Genomic DNA, 17295 nt, shown 5'->3' with positions numbered 1-17295 from the left:
GCAGTCAGTGTAAGGTGGTGTTTCAATATCTTTTCTTTTTTACTTCAAGATTAAGCCTAGAAAGTCTTTTGCCTTTCTGTTCACACACAGGCAGCAGACAGAGGGTGTGAACAGCAGGTTTGTGGACACCACTTACCAGCCAGCCATCATTTCCCCTTGCTTGGGAGAAGAACACATCTCCAGAACATTTCAGGGTGCTCTGCAGTGCCTGAAGATTCTATCTGACTTTACTATAGTCTCCCAAATGCCATAGTTGCCGAGGAGTAAGAAAATTCCACAGTCAACTCTGAAACTTCCTAGTCTACCTTTCAAGATTATGGAGATCATTTATCGAATGTTTTGGGTTAAGCTTAATTGCAGTAGAATAGAGAAATCCCAAATCTCAGTGGTTTAAAAATGTCTGGAGCCTTGCGGCTCAGCAGAAAGGCAACCTTATGGTATCATTGTGGAGCAGGCCCTCCTCTTTCTTCCTGGCCCCCTCATGTAGCTCTCATCCTCAAGGTCACCTCATGGTCCAAGATAGCTGACAAAGCTCCAGTCATCATGTCAGCATTCCAGGCTGGCAGCAGGAATGAGGCAGATGGTGGGGACTGAAGGCTGCTCTTCTCAGTTGAAGGGATTTCCAATATTCTCACAAAAAAATTAACTTCCATTCCATCAGACAGAATAGGTCACATAATTACCTTTAACTGCAGGGAGAGAGGTGAATAAAGATTTTGACCTGTGCCATTTCGTCTAGCTGAAAATACCGGGGCTCTACAACTAAGGAGGGAAGAAGAATAATGGTTGGTGTAGACAACCACTATCTCTGCCACAGGATTCCAGGAGATAACACAGCAAGCCTTTAGCAGAACGCCTGGCACATGATTAGGTTCTTGTGTGTTTAATGATTGCTCATGGAGTGCCTACAGTGGTTAGGGCCAAGGCTATTGAAGGAGTGTTGTCCCTGCTCTCAGGGCACTCTTGATCCAGTGCTCAGCCAGCACAGAGCTGGGGACATTCTGCCAGGTGGACAAAGCATCTCTAGGCAGATCTGCTTCTGACCCATAGTGCCCTTGTGGTTTTAAAGCATGGAGCTACAGAGCCACCCAACCAGGGTTCTGGATATGCCTATGGATTGCCAGTGTCCTGTTGTCACAAGAAAGCCTTGGGGGCTGTTGACAGAGGCTTCTCATGATGAACAGTGAAGGGAATGGTGCAGGCTGGGAGCTCGAGAGTGCTGGGTTTAATCCCAGCAGTGATGCTGATGTCAGCCTTTCATATGGTGAGCCTCAGTTTCCTGGTCTGCCATGTGCAGATGACGACATTTACTTTGCAGGACAATTGTGAGAACTAGTGCCCAGCATGGCTGTTGTCTGGATGCTGATGTTATGACTGGCAGGGCCAGCAGGACTGGGCCACCCCAAGAGCATGGCAGGCCTCTTGGTCAGATTTACTGTAGACAAGGAAAAAGACAAAGGGTCAGGACAGCACTATCTACACTCTTTTGCTTTCACACAGAAATCAATTTGTTCAATGCCTTATTAAGAACAGCAAAATAATAGTGCTGTTCAATAATAAATTCCTTACCACTCAATACTAATGTTGAAAAAAGTTTACAGGAATCCATTGCTTTGGACTAGGCCCCAGCAGACCAGACCAAACCAAAATGAAGTCACTCATGCTAAGTGACACAAAATCACACCAAAACTTTAAGGAAGCAGGTAGAGCCTCAAACAGACCAGTTTTTTCTAAAAGCAGTAGATTCATAGCAACCAATCAGAAAGAGCCCGGTCTGTCTGAGTCAGTGTCATAATGAAGTTTCTCTTTACAAGAAAAGTGACCTGCTGTTCACCAAAAAGTGTAGTGACCTGCTGCTGTTCATTGATCTGCTTTTTTGATGGTTCCATTTCCTTTTTCCCACCTTCCACAAACTAACCATTCTGTTCTGTCATCCCCAGCAGAAAACTCATTCAATTTATGGAATGAAGTGTTGTCCAATTCTAGAATTCCAAGTAAAAGCCAATTAGATTTTCAAACTAAATTTGTTGTAATTTTGTCTTTTGGCACTAATACCAAAAGACCACCGAATCCTAGGTAAAGCTAATGGACAAAAGGAATCTTTAAGGTCCCATTGGTTTCCCAGCACTTGATTTCTGTAATTTGGCCAAAGCTGACTTATTTCCAGGAGTGTGACATTCTGGGTGTGTGGGTGAAACTCCCACTAAGGGAAGCGGGAGACCTTTAGACAAGAAAAACAAAAAAGCAGTGGGTGACTGCTTCCTCCACGGGAGTAGGGGCAGGTCGGTTTGAATGGCCTCTGAGAAGGAACACCCAGGAGACTTCATGCTCCCAGGAAACTGCCTACATTGGGGTATTCAAAACACTTGGAGCTTTACTTTTTCAGTGGATGAGTTCATGATTTTTCTGAAGCCATCTAAAACTTCTTACCTGCAATGGAGTGTGCCTAATTTGGAGCAGGTGCTGAGGGTCTCCTCCCCAGCTCAGGAGCAGTGTTCCTTGGGGTGTGGTCATGGGACCATCTCCTCACAGACTCACCTAGGGCAAAAGCAGGAGCCCCACTCCAGATGGGGTGGCGGGGAGGGCAGAATCTCTGGGACCAAGCCTGGAATTCTGCATTTGAATGACTTCCCTTCTTCTGTACACTAATGTTTGAGTTGGTTTCCAACCTTGTTCATTCTGCATTAGCTGAGGTCTTATAGAAAGACCTGATGTGAAATATTCCACTAGGGATCCACTGAGTGGCTACTCTCTCTCTGTTTGACACTCACAATAGGCCTCTATATACCTCTAGAATCTCCTTGTCATTGACAGTCTTGTGCAATTGCTCCAAGGACAGGACTAGGGTAAGGGTACCTGGGCTGCAAAATTGAGAAAGTACTCACTCTTAAGGAGGCACTACTCTCGGGTGCGCAAGGACGGGGTTCACACCTTAGAATGAACACCTCCTTAAGCGTGCCCCAGGCAACCCCTTTGACTCATCCTGTCTCTGTCTTCAGAAAGCTCTCTTCCTTTGCGATGGCTCTTGTTTCTGGATGACTTTTTCTGATGTTGGAGGAACATGACACCCCTTAGTCTACACTACACTCGATATTTTTAGCTAATTCATTCCAGGGCTTGGTAAAGTACTCAACTTTGCTTTGCATTATCCACTATTTCTTTTCAAGGAATCTTGGATCAGTGCAACATAGGCAGTCATGTGTTAGACATATTTAAATGGTCGTAGAATCTTAGAACTGATGGGGTATTGGAGACAGCATAATGGCTCTTTCTTTCACGTTTATCTGCCTTCCTTTCTCAGATCTGCTTTAATTGGGTTTATATGGTATAGTTAATTCTGCATCATGCTTTTCCATCTCAGTGGACATAACCAGGCGTTAGGCCCGGGTTTCGATTCCAGCCCCTCCACAGGCTTGGTACCGGATCTGGAGCAGAGGTTCTCAAAGCCCAGTGCCTCAGCTATTCAGGGGCGGGGCTGAGAATCTGCATTTCCAACAAACTTCCAGGCGATACAGATGCTGATAACCTGGGACCCCAGGTTTAGGAAAAATCCTTAACTTCACAATGAGTCCCAAATGGGAAGACAATTCCTTAATCACGGGGTTTTTGCCTAGATCAAATGAGATGACGTGTGAGAGCCTCATCTAACAGGTGATCCACACCTGGTTCCCTTATTCCAAGTTCTCGTCCAAGACAAGGTCCCCAACGTGTGGGCTTCCATTCTCACCTTCAGAACTTCTTGGGTTAGGTTCTCCAGGAGCAGCCCTTGAGGTGAGGGTTTGTTAAGGAAGCGCTCCCAGGAGAAACCGGTGGGGGTGGAGAAAAGAGAGCAGGGAAGGATTTCAGGCAAAGTCCTGCAGAGCTGGGTCAGCGACTCCGCAGGCGGCTCTGGAGGCTGTTTCCTCAGAGCACAGAGGAGGCACAGTGGGGAGCAAAGCACCTCCAGAGTTGGCAGAGTGGAGCTTTCCTGCAGGCTGAAAGGCCCCTGGGTCTGGGGGAGGCCCCTCACCACACAGTTGCCTGCTAGAGTAGGGGGCGGTGCAGGTGGAGGGCAGTGGGTGCCTCTGTGAGCTGCAGGGCAGAGGCTCCAGCCAGGGAAGGGGACTCCAAAGACTGCATGCCCAAGGGCAGGGAGTAAGGGGAGACATGCAGAGAGACAGGGAGAGAGAGAAAGAGAGACACACATTTGGACACACACATACAAACACACAAAGAAAGAGAGAGAGAACCACACAGCTGACATGAGGAGACGGCATCAAAAGACCACAGGAAACCTGGCCCCCCTCTTCCTTCCTCCCACCCAGCCCTGGAGGGTGCAGGGGTGGCAGATTGGCGAGGGGAGGGGCAGCAGCTGGGGAGGAAAGGCCACACATACACAGACACACAGAGACGCTCACAGAGACATCCACACAGAGACACGCACAGAGACACACACACATCCACACAGAGACACACAGAGGCACAGACACAGAGACACACAGAAAGAGACACAGAGACACACACAGAGAGACACACAGAGAGAGACACATGCAGACACAAAGAGAGACACACAGACACAGGGAGACACACAGACACAGGGAAACACACAGACACAGGGAGACACATAGAGACACATACACAGAGACACACAGAGACACACACACAGACACAGGGAGACACACACAGACACAGGGAGACACATAGAGACACACACACAGACACAGGGAGACACACACAGACACAGAGAGACACGCAGAGACACAGACACAGACACACAGAGACACACACAGAGAGAGACACACACAGACATACAGAGACACACAGACACAGAGAGACACACAGAGACACACACAGAGATACAAAGAGACACAGACACAGAAACACTCAGAGAGAGACACACACAGAGGGAGACACACGCAAACACAGAGAGACACACAGAGACACACACACAGAGGCACAGCACAGAAACACAGAGACACACAGAGACATACACAGAGATACACAGAGAGACAGACACATGCAGACACATAGAGACACACAGAGAGACACACAGACACAGAGAGACATACAGAGACACATAGAGACACACACAGACAGAGACAGGCACAGAGACACACACACAGACACACAGAGACACACAGAGATACACACAGAGACACATACACACAGAGACACACAGAGAAGGATCCACACAGAGACAGAGAGACACATACATACCCATATATACTCACATACATACATACACAGAGAGACACACACTCATACACAGAGACACACAGAGACACAAAGAGAGACACACATACTTGAACATATATATTCACACACACACATCCGTAAAGACATACACTCATACATAGAGACACAGAGAAACACATACATGCATACATATATACTTACACTCTCACAGATACATACACACACAGAGAGAGATACATACACAGAGATACACATACATACACAGATACACACACAGATGTATACACACATACACACATACATATACTCACAGACACACACACACATACTCACACTCATACACAGAAACACACACATACACACACACAGAGAAAGAGAGAGGGAGAGAGAGAACCACACAGCCGACATGAGGGGATGGAGTCAAGAGACCACAGGAAACGGGGTACAACAGTAGAAGGCCTCTGCTCCCCTCTCCTCCTTCCTCCCACCCAGCCCTGGAGGGTGCAGGGGTGGCAGACAGGTGAGGGGAGGGACAGCCGCTGGGGAGGAAAGGCCACATCACATCCCACTTCCCCCTGGGTGGAGGGAAGAAGATTTTAACGATGAAAGAGGGAGATTTTGATTTAGAGCACACAAGACTTTTTAATACTTAAAAAATGCACGATCAAATCCCTGAAAGGAACCGAAAAAACCGGTTTGTGTCCAAATGTTGTTCAGGAGCAAGGAAGAGAGGCCAGACATTCCATTCCTGAAGCTAGTGGCTGAAGCGAAAAACAGAAACTCATTTTTTTGTTTGTACCTTGGAGTCTAGCTCATTTAGTATACCAATTAGACATAACTTTTAATAACATCAAAATATTCAGTTTGCCCTAGTTTATTTAATTATTTCCCTATGGTTGGATGACATTTGAATTCCAAATTGTGTTCATTTTTATTTATTTTTTGCTCTTAAAGATAATACTGTAAAGCCTGTACACAAATGTTCATGGCAGCCAAAGACTGGAAGCAACTCAGGTATCCTTTAGCAGGTGAACATTGAAAAGTGTTGGTACCTCCATCCCCCAGAACGCTCCTCAGCAGCAAAAAGGAACAAACTGTACATGCACAGCTGGGGTGATCTCGAGGGGATTTTGCTGAGTAAAATAAGCCAGTCCCAAGCGTTATGTGCTGTCCGATTCCATTTATATGACATTCCTGAAATGACCTAATGAGAGGGATGGAGAACAGATTAGTGGCCGCCAGGGCTCAGGGTGGAGGGGAAGGGAGGCTGTGAACCATGAGGGATCCCTATGATATCTTTGCTATGGTGGTGGTCTCTCTAACCTATACGTGATGAAATTGCATTGAATTACACACGCACACATATAAGTACATGTAAAGCAGGGGAATTGTGAATAACATGGAGGTGTCAGTGCCCATTTCCTGGTTGTGATTTTGTGTTACAGTTACACAAGATGTTCCTACTGGGGGAAGCTGGGTGAAGGGTACAAGGATCCCTGTATTGTATTTTATAACCACACATGAATCTAAACCTTCTCAAAATAAAAAGTTAAAACAATAAATTTGTCTAACTAGAAAATGTGAATCAATGCAAAACATGTATTAGATGATGAGGTAAATGTACTTGGGACAAAGCTAATACTGTGTTGATTGTTCTCGTATTTGCACCTGGGTTCTGCTCTAAATTCTTTTTTAGGATATATTTGTAGAAATGGAATTATTGAATCAAAAGGTATAAATTTTAAGACTCCTAATGCATCAAATTGTTTTCAGAAAATTTGCGCAACTTATTTGCATCCCTCAGAATTTATTTTATCCTGCCACCAGCAATATTGAATCATCACATTCAATATTAAAAACAAGAACAAAAATAATTCCCTTTCTCCTTGCCAGTTCCATATGTGCTGGACAATATCTCATTGTTTTAATTCCCACCTCACTGATTACCGGTGTGGCTGAACATTTAAAAAATATATTTATGGCTTATTGGACATTTTGCTTTTGTATATAACCCACATTTCTATTGATGTCTTGATTCACAGTAAGTTTTTTCTTAGTTTGTAATTAATTTTCTTTTAATTTTTAATAGTCTTAATAAGACTATTACCCTCTTATCATATTTGTTGAAAATATTCCTTTCCAGTTTGTCCTTTTTATTTTTAAATGTGGCATTTTTGATATAATCTATATGTGATATATGTACACAGATTATGTGGCTTATCAGTATTTTCCTTTGTGGTATTTTTATTGCTAATCTTAGAGGTGCCTCCTCTGTCCCAGTATCAGTAATTACTGAATTGTATTTACTTCTTTTATCTAAGGTTCCCTTTATAAATAAAAATACCATTTGATGACTAATCTATTCCATTCCCCTTGGGTGTCATGTTCCCTTTGTCATCTTCTTAGTTCTTATATTTTTTTGAGATTTCTTTCTGTGCCTATTTAGTTTGTTGCATTGATCTGTTTGCAAATTCTTCCGCCAATAAAACACTTAATTGTTGGAACTTTAGAATACACTTTAAAATTTGGCAGAACGATTGCCCATTTAAAAACTACTTCCAACCTTTCTCCCTTGTTTATTTTTTAAAGTTTAGAATTATTTAATAAATATTTGTTTCATTAAGAAATTCCACTGGCATATTGATAGTAATTGTAGTAACTATTTAATTGGAAAGCAATGAACATTCATTTATTTGTGCCTATTTCGGAGACCCTATGGCAACTTTGCAATATACTTGCAATTTCTTTTCTCCATTTATTAAAATATTACTTTATATATTTCAATAAATGTTTGTCATTTCTTTATGTTGATTACACACATGTATTATAATAGTTATTCCTGGTTATTTTATGCTTTAAAAATCCATTTTGAAGAAGTCATTGTTATTAGGCCTTTTTAGTAATTATTGCTGGTGTTTAGTGATATTCTTGATTTATGTTTATTTATCTTGCACCTGACAATCTTATTGATTTAAACAGTTTTTTAGGTCAAACGTCTTGAGTCTTCTTAGTTTATAACCATATTGTCTGTAAATAACACAATGCTGTCTCTCCTTTCTTGGAATCATTCCACATCTGTCACCCCACACCGTACTGTACCAGCCAGAACTTCTGATTCAGTGTTCGCTAATGCCAATGGTAGCAGTGGGTCTCTTTTTATACGCTTTATTTCAAAGGTAATGAAGCTGTGTATTAATGGATTAAATATTCCTTTGGAAAGTTGTCTTTTGCTCTTCCGGAATCTACCATTCAATTTTTTTAAGTGACAAGAATGTTATCTTTGTGTGTGGCTTTATCAAACGTCTTTTCAGCATCTGTTAATGTCATCATTTTATAATCCATGCCAAATATGTATTACTAGATTTCCTAATTTTTAATCAGGTAAAATCACCTTGATCAAAGTAGAAATTATTTTATTGTGTTACCATATTTGATTTGCTAGTATTTTTGCCAGAACTGGCTATGTAGTTTGCAAATCCCTGAGCAAAACGAAAATGTGGAACCCCTTGTTCAAAGATTAAGGATTTCAAGATGGTGACGGCAGAGTATTAAACCAAGCACAGAGGCCCTCTTGTGTCACTGCACGGACAGCACGTGCATGAAGCTGGCCCTGAGTTTTGCGTTCACATTCATACATGAAGTTGAAATTGGTCCATCGTAGCTTTTTCGTGGTATCTTGGTCAAGTTTTGATATCTGATTTATCTTCATTTCTGAAATTGAACAGGATGACTTACCATATTTTTCATCCTCTGGGAGAGTTTATTTGGCATGATGACTGACTGTGGCTTGGAAATGAGAAAGGGGACATCCAGGCATGGCCCTGTGGCCATGGGGCATCTTTGTGAAGACACTTTACAATTAAAGTAAATTAAAAAAAATCTTTTGATGGGAATATTGTCTATCCCCTGACTCCCAGGTCCCTAATTTTCTAAGGCCAGTTTTAACCATTTGCTTTTTTTCCAGAAAATTAAGCAATTTATCTGTATGTTTGCACTTTTTGCAATAAATTTTAATGCAAGTTTTCATAATAATATTTGTAATTCCCTTACATGGATTACATCCCACATAACATGACTAGTTATTTTTATGTGTATAACTCTCCCCCCCCCCTTTTTTTTGGTTAGCTTTACTAGGTATTTCTCTATTTTGCAGTGATTCTCTTCCAGCTCCCTCTCTCCATGCCCCGCTCCCACCCCCACACACATGAAAAGCCAGTTTGAGGAGGATTTATTGATGACATCCTCTTAACATGGGGCGTTTTCTGACTATTCTATTTGAATTGCTTTTGGAATTGATTTTTGCCTTTATCTTTATTGTTTCCCACTACCTGTCCTACTTAGCCTTGTTTTTGTTTTCTTTTTCCTGCCAACTTCTCATGCTCCTGACATACTTTTTAATATAATGAAAGCTCTTCAGATTATGAACTTGTTTCTGCTTCCACTTCAGGCGACACTCCATATTCTTTGAAATCCAGTGTTTTTGTTTCTACTGTTTATTCCCAAGAGTCTGTAATTGCAACTGTGACCTCTATGATTCAAGAGTTAGTTAAGAACATGCTTCCCTTTTTAATTCCCAGGGGAAGTGAAAGATCTCATTTGCTCGTTTAAACTTTGTTATCAACTTTTATTATTGTATTTCTGTTTTAGAATATTGCATGGAAAATTTCTGGTTTTTAGGTTTTTATTTCTTCTTTTATAAATGTCCCAGGATGCTCAATAACCAGGAGTATTGTCTATAGGGCACAGAGTCTAGATTCTACCTGTTGATCCCATCTTATTAATTATAATTCTCATAATTTCTATGTCCCTTTTTTGTTAACTACTTGATTTTTCAGCAGTTAGAAGGCATGTGTTAAAACCTATTGCAGTCATGATTTCCCCTTCCAGTCCTTTCTTCCACACTCCTTGCAGGGCTCTCTATCTTCCGATGCCTGTGACTCTGACTGTGAAGTCTTGTGAATGCTGCATTTTCATTGTGAATGGCTTCTTTTGTTAGCTGCGATGTCCCTCTCTAAAGTGATTTTCCCTAACGCTAGGCGCCCTCTGGGTTCTCCAGCGTGCTCCCCACCTTTACGATCCACTGGTCCACTCGTTTGTCTCTGCCTTAGCTCCTCACTGTCCATCTCCCCGGTCTCCTTCGGCGTCCTGAAGGCAGGGCCTGCCTGCTCGCTCACCACTTTCTCCCTGAAGCACTTGAGACACTCAATGCACACGCAGTTTAGAAACGGACAGGAATGGTCCTCTTGGTCTTGTTAAATGGTTTTCTTACCTGAAGCTTTGTTTCATCTGAAAAGAATCTGATGCCTTGGCATTTTCTTTCCTTCCCCTCCCCTTGCCAGGCAGGAGAGTGGGTGCCCATCCTGTCTTCATGGCCACTCCACCTTCCGTTCTGTCTGCTACTCCTGCCCGCTGGCTCTGCCATTGCTCTCTGGTCCCTGTGGGCTGCCGGGCAGAGTGCAGAGGCACTGGGCTGGGAGCAGGAGGCCAAGTCGTGAAGCCGGCCCCGGGATACCAGCCAGCTTGATGACCCTCAGCTCCCGCTCTGCAATGAGGACACGTGAGATAACGCGTGTGAGACGCTGAGCCCAGGGACACAGCGCTGGCTGCCTTCCAGCCCCAGCCTTTAGGGGAGAACAACAATAAAAATGCCACCTGCTAGACGCTTGTTAACTGACCATGGGTGGGTCTGAGGTCTTGAGATTGTTGGCTGTTAGATCCGCCAAATGCCACCCCTGGGCCCCCAAAGAGGGACATAAGTGCCATCCTAGTCCCAGGGACTGACCCGACACTGGGATACATAACTCATGCACCCATTAGCATGTCAGGGCATCTGCCCTCCACACGGGTGGCAAAGTGATAGTGATGGTTATCCTTGTTTTATCGTTGGGGACGAGGTTAAGAAGTGCGTCCTATGTCATGCAGTGAGTTGGTAGGGGAGCCGGTTATTAACATCTTCAATTAACTCAGGGCTCTGCTTTGCAAAAGCCCCACCTCCTCTCCTCTCTCCTGATTTCTGGCTTGCATCTGCAGCACCACATGCAGTGGATAACCCAGGTCATGTCTGACACACAGAGGCTGCAGGCATCTCATTGCTTCTTGGGAAGACAGTGGACAGGCCTTCTGATTCCCACTTTCAGGAGGAAGAAACCCAGGTGGGTTCTGGACTTCTCTTGGGTACCAGAGAGGGGAGACAGTGTCAGAACTGAGACGAAGGGACCAGGAGTCTCAGGCCCCTGCAGTATGAAGTGCTCTAACACCCAGGCTTTCCTGGCCAAACCACCCTCATCCTTAGGCCCCTGGGCCTGACCCTGTGTGACAGCCTCTCTGAATAGGGTTTCTTTCCTGACCCTTGACGAGGGAGGCCTCTCCTGCTCTCCTGAGTTCTGCTGCCCTGGCCAAAGTCAGGTGTGAACCCTGACTGAGAAAGAGCCTCTCTCTAGGCCTAGTGTACTTGGGACTGTCCTGGAAGAGGAGGACATCCTTGGACCTTATGTGGACATGGCCAAATTCAGTGTCCTCTCCTTCCTTCCGCCCCACTGCATCTCTTCTCCATGGCTGCTGGTCCCTCTCCTGAAAGTGTCTAACCTACTCCAAGGCCAAGTACCTTGACAAGAAGTCACTGTGCATTTTCCACTCCCAGGCTCTATTTGTTTATTTCTCTGTGCTTCTCACTCACGCAAACCACAGCCTTCAGTTCCAGAGTCTTACAGACAAACGCCTGAACAGAGCCCACAAGAGCACAGCCTTGCTGTCAGCCCTGAGCCCCGCCCTCCTAGGTTGGAGCAGCTGGGCCCAGCCTGTCCCAACCCAGGGAGCCACAGGGATCTAAACTTGGCTTTGCAAGGACTCCTGGCTGAGCAGCCCCAGCCAATGTTGGATCTCAACTCGTCTAAAGTAAGAGGAATACTTTCTTGCTTCCCTTGGGTGTCCTGAGAATAAATAATTTACTATTTGTAAAGCACTTTGTAGGGTTCAGGATCATTACACAGGGACCACAGGCTCAGAAGCAGCCCTGTATGCCTCATAGGGTGGTTGTGACTAGGAACCATTTATATAGCACTTTACATTGGCCAAGTGCATCCCAATCATTTATAAGTTAATTCTCCCACCACTCCAGAGCTGTCAGCCACCTTTGGATGCTATGTTCTCTCTCCTGGAAATGAGGTTGGGGAGGTCAGGACAGGGCGGAAGCCTTGCCCAGGGTTACCTAACACGGTGGCTTGGGGCTCAGGCCACACTTGGTGTAGGCTGGAGCTGCTGGAGGTTTCATTTCTTAGAACCTCATCATCAACCCACCCAATCCCCCCAGTAAGGCATCCTGCAAGGGATTGCTATAATTTATGACCCCATGACACTCCCAGGAACACCTTCAATTTATGGCCTGCTGGATCACCCAGGACTGAATGTTGGCTTTGAAGTCAAAATCTGCTTGTGCCACTTACAAGAATTTTGACCCTAAGCAAATTTCTTAATGCTGCTGAAGCTCTGGTCCTCAGTGATCAATTAAGGATAGAAAAACCAGCCAGGCTTTTGTAAGGATCAGAAATATTAAATGAAGAGAACCTGGAATAAAATAAAGCTTAATACTTGTTAGCTCTAAGCTTTTGATTACTGCCTTGGCACAGACAAGACTTTCCCTCCAAAGGTGACACAATAAACCCATGGGAAATGATACTAAACAAAGTTTTTGATCAAAGTAATCCACTGGGACTCTACACATTTCCTGCCTTTAGTGTAGGAGCCTAGAAGTAGAAAGGTAAGGAAAACGCAAAACTGAAACTGTCACTATTTCCATCATATGCTCATGAATCAAATTGGTTGGGATTTGCACTATTCTCCAATACTTTTTTTCATTTCTTTTTTTTTTTTTTATTTATTATACTTCAGGTTTTAGGGTACATGTGCACAATGTGCAGGTTTGTTACATATGTATCCATGTGCCATGTTGATTTCCTGCACCCATTAACTTGTCATTTAGCATTAGGTATATCTCCCAATGCTGTCCCTCCCCCCTCCCCCCACCCCACAACAGTCCCTGGAATGTGATGTTCCCCTTCCTGTGTCCATGAGTTCTCATTGTTCAATTCCCACCTATGAGTGAGAACATGCGGTGTTTGGTTTTTTGTCCTTGCGATAGTTTACTGAGAATAATGTTTTCCAGTTTCATCCATGTCCCTACAAAGGACACGAACTCATCATTTTTTATGGCTGCATAGTATTCCATGGTGTATATGTGCCACATTTTCTTAATCCAGTCTCTTAATCCATATTTAATAAGCACTTACTGTGAACCAGGCAGCTTAAGGAGTAAAGGAATTGGCAGCGAAGAAGAGAGACAAAATCTTTGCCCTCATTGAGCAGACACCTAAAGAATGTAGGAACACAAATGGGGAGGGAGTTAGGGGAAGTGTGTGCTAAAGGGAGGGATGGTGTGTGCAGATACCCTGGGGAAGGGAAGCCTTCAGAATGCAGGAGGACCTGAGAGAAGACCACTGTGACTGGAGTAAGGGAGAACATGGCAAGAAGAGTGAGTGGGGCGAGGACACCCTGAGCAGCTCACGAAGCCCGGAACACCAGGATGGGGGGTGGGGATTTAATCCCCACACAACACCGAGGGCCTGTAAGGAAGGCTCATCCCCATGTGATGGCTTGGGTTGCTGTATGGATCCTAAAACCCTCGGCAGCTGAGAATCTGAGCCCTGGCTCTGTCAGATGGTTGATCTCTTGGCTCCAAGAAACCTGCAGTCCAAATCCTTTGAATATACCCAAGCACGTAGAACCCATCAAGGGTGCTCAGGAGAGCCCTGCAGATGGGCTGCTTCTCGCCAAGCCCTTGGCCACAAGCAAGAGCCATCGCTCAGGGCTGAGCTCTTCAGAGCCCTCACATCCCCTGACTCCTGTTAATTCTCAAGAAAGCCCAACAGGCTCAGGAACATAAAGTGACTCATGTGGGTTCTCAGCTGCCAAGCTGGTGCTGGGAGCTGACTGCAGACCCTGAGACTGAGGATTCAGCAAAGCCGTGGGCTCCTCCCAACTGCACCCACTTGTCCTTTTCCTGTCACCCTTCGTGGGATTAACACATAGACTGGCTGTGGAGGGCTTGCCTGCCTTCCTTTTCTTCCCTGTGGCTAGGAAACCATGCTGGGAAACCAGAGCAATTCCTCATTTCAGTGCTCAGACCAATCCCCTTGGCTCCCAGATCCCTTTTCTGGGGCTCTTATGTGGACTATGGGTGAAAGAAAATATGCTGAGGAGTACTGGAGCTGTCTAAGAAGGGTTTCCTGGCCAGCGAGTAGCTTGCAGTGTGTTGGAGAAAGAAGACTTCAATGTCTTAGAAATTATATTTATAAAGGGGTAAAATGCTATGGCTGGAAAAAACCTTAAGATTTTCTGGTCCATCCTCTCCCTGCTTGCTCAAGATAATGGCTACAATTACCAGGTCATGCTTAGTTAATTGCTAGGTGCATCATCTTGACAACATATGTCCAGGAATCTGTGCCTAGCCCTGATGGTGATTTCTTGGAAAACCCAGTAGTAAGGGAACCCATTGTTGAGAAGCTTATGAGAAAAATAGAGTTGAAGACGAAGGTCATAAATGAACACATGAAGCACTTATACATATATTTTTTCAAAATCTTTGATGCAATAAAACAAAGGCAGCATACTAAATAAACACAAAAGCATTGGCCTGTTGCACATCATATATTTGTAATAGCAGGAAGTTTGCAATTAATTTCCATTTACCATCCCTTCTTCTCTAGAAACTTTTGATATTGCTTCCTCACAATTTCAGCAAGATGCTTGTAAATTCCCTTGGCTTGCTTATAGAACATGTTTAGGCCAGGCATGGTGGCTCACGCCTGTAATCCCAGCACTTTGGGAGGCTGAGGCGAGCGGATCACGAGGTCAGGAGATCGAGACCACAGTGAAACCCCATCTCTACTAAAAATAAAAAAAAATTAGCTGGGCGTGGTGGCAGGTGCCTGTAGTCCCAGCTACTCGGGAGGCTGAGACAGGAGAATGGCGTGAACCTGGAAGGCGGAGCTTGCAGTGAGCCGAGATTGTGTCACTGCACTCCAGCCTGGGGGACAGAGCAAGACTCTGTCTCAAAAAAAAAAAAAAAAAAAGAGCATGTTTAAAGATAATCATATTTTTGATGTATTTTCTTCTCTAGGAACTCTTCATGCCATGGGCTCCCCACCTATGTTGGACAGAGTTTTTACTAGCAGGCAACAAAATCCATACTAGTTAGAATAATCAGAAAGGGAATTTAAAAATCATATTAGTTTGCTTACAGGATCTCCAGGGAAACCAGGGAATGAACTTGGCTGCCACACAGCCAAGAAAATTGCCCAAGCATACACAGAACTCTTCTAGCAAAATATCACTGCTGCCACCACCCACTGCTTGGCACCATGGCACCAGGGCACTCAGAATTCCATCTCAGCTGCTGAGAAGAGTCAGTTGCTTCTGCAATCAAGCTTTCTGGAAGGTATCATGTCCCATGGTGTGGCCAGGGCCTCTTGCTCTTCACTTCATTTTCCAGTGTGTCAGCTTGGTGGCCACTAGGTTACATGTGGAACTCTGTCTGCAATGGAGCCTGGGAAATGTAGTTTCTAGCCTCCTAGAAAGTCCAGTGAGAAGGAAGTTGGCTTGGGGACCAACTGCACACGTGGTAGGAGAAAGGCGGTTATTAGCTAGAACCCCACGCCACTACTCAGCTGTGACTTTTTGGATTAACGCATTCTTGTGTCCCTAGCAGGACAATAGTCTTGAGAGCCAAGATTTGTAGAGAGAGAAAGCGTCATGTAAGTTCTTGAAGCTCCTATCAATGTGGTAACAGGCAGGCCCAGCCAACATGAACATCAATGTTACAAAAAGACACAGGGCAGAGAAATTCATGATGTAATATAATCGTAGTCTCTACTACACAGGAAAAGGAAGCAAAAGCCCATCCCTTCCATCCTGGTGTCTGTAAAAAGAGAAGAAAGAAAGAGGTGACAAATCTGTCAAATCAAGGTCTTCATCTTCCTCCAGAATGACGTGGTGGGGAAGGGGTGCTTAAAATGTTTCTCAACTCCCAGAATATCAGAGATTCCTGGCTCAGTTTCTTGCATGTTATCCCAGGGGACTATAGACCTTGGCAGAGACAGGTGTCAATTATCACCATAGTTAACCTGCAGTGAGGCAACAATGTACAACATGCAGGGGTGCACCTGGGTTCCATTCAATCATTCGGGGATCTAGGCTCTTCCATCCAATGGCCCTGCTGTCCCCTTAGCTCTGAGTTCTTTGCTGTATCCTTTCTATATGACCAGCCAAAAAAGCAAATAACCAGAGACAGCAAGCCCATGGCGGGTCACATGAGAGCTTTCAGGGACCTAGCAGATGCTGGTGTGCACCACTTCTATCATCATCTTTGGCCAGAACTTAATGACATGGCTTCACCTAATTGCAGGGGGGCTGGACAATGTAGTTGCGCTGTGTATCCAGGAGGCAAATGAATGCAGAGTTAGGATCCAGAAGTTTTGTGTACCTTGGTGGGAGGATACTAGATTCTAAAAGGCCAGAAGACAGCACAAGTAAAATGTTCTTAGTAGAATGTTCGGCTGGCTCTGACCAAAACCAACATTGCTGTTCAAATGGTGGAAGTTTGCCTCTGTCTCCGGAAGGCCTTGTTGTTGGTGGAGGAATTGGAGAAGGTCAAGGGATTCCTTGACTTTAGCAGGCTCCCTGCTCCACCCATTGAGTAACCCCACTGAAGACACCATTCAGCTGACAGCTCTGCTCCCCAGCCAGCACTCACTTGGTTATGCATCACCCGGTAAGTGTTCAAGAGATAAGAAATGGGGTGGAAGGGGCAGGGCCTGGGCAGGTGAGCCCTGGAGCAGGAGACCTAGATGCTGGGGAGGGAGGGCCATCCACTGGACGGTGGTCTGGCCAAACCATGCACCACCTACTGGACTTCACCACCTAACATTGATTGCTTATTGGGAGGAAATGGGGAGTCCAACCCCACCCTGGCACTCTTTTCTGTCAGTCTCAGGTAGAGTTATTTAGAAATCCACCCTGGAGAAGCAGACCTATGTTTTTCCTGTAGAAACAGAAGCTGTCACTTCG

The sequence above is a fragment of the Nomascus leucogenys genome, chromosome 18 (assembly GCF_006542625.1).
Source record: "Nomascus leucogenys isolate Asia chromosome 18, Asia_NLE_v1, whole genome shotgun sequence".
Lineage (NCBI taxonomy): Eukaryota > Metazoa > Chordata > Mammalia > Primates > Hylobatidae > Nomascus > Nomascus leucogenys.
The sequence above is the reverse complement of the archived record's forward strand: the minus strand, read 5'-3'. Positions refer to the sequence as shown.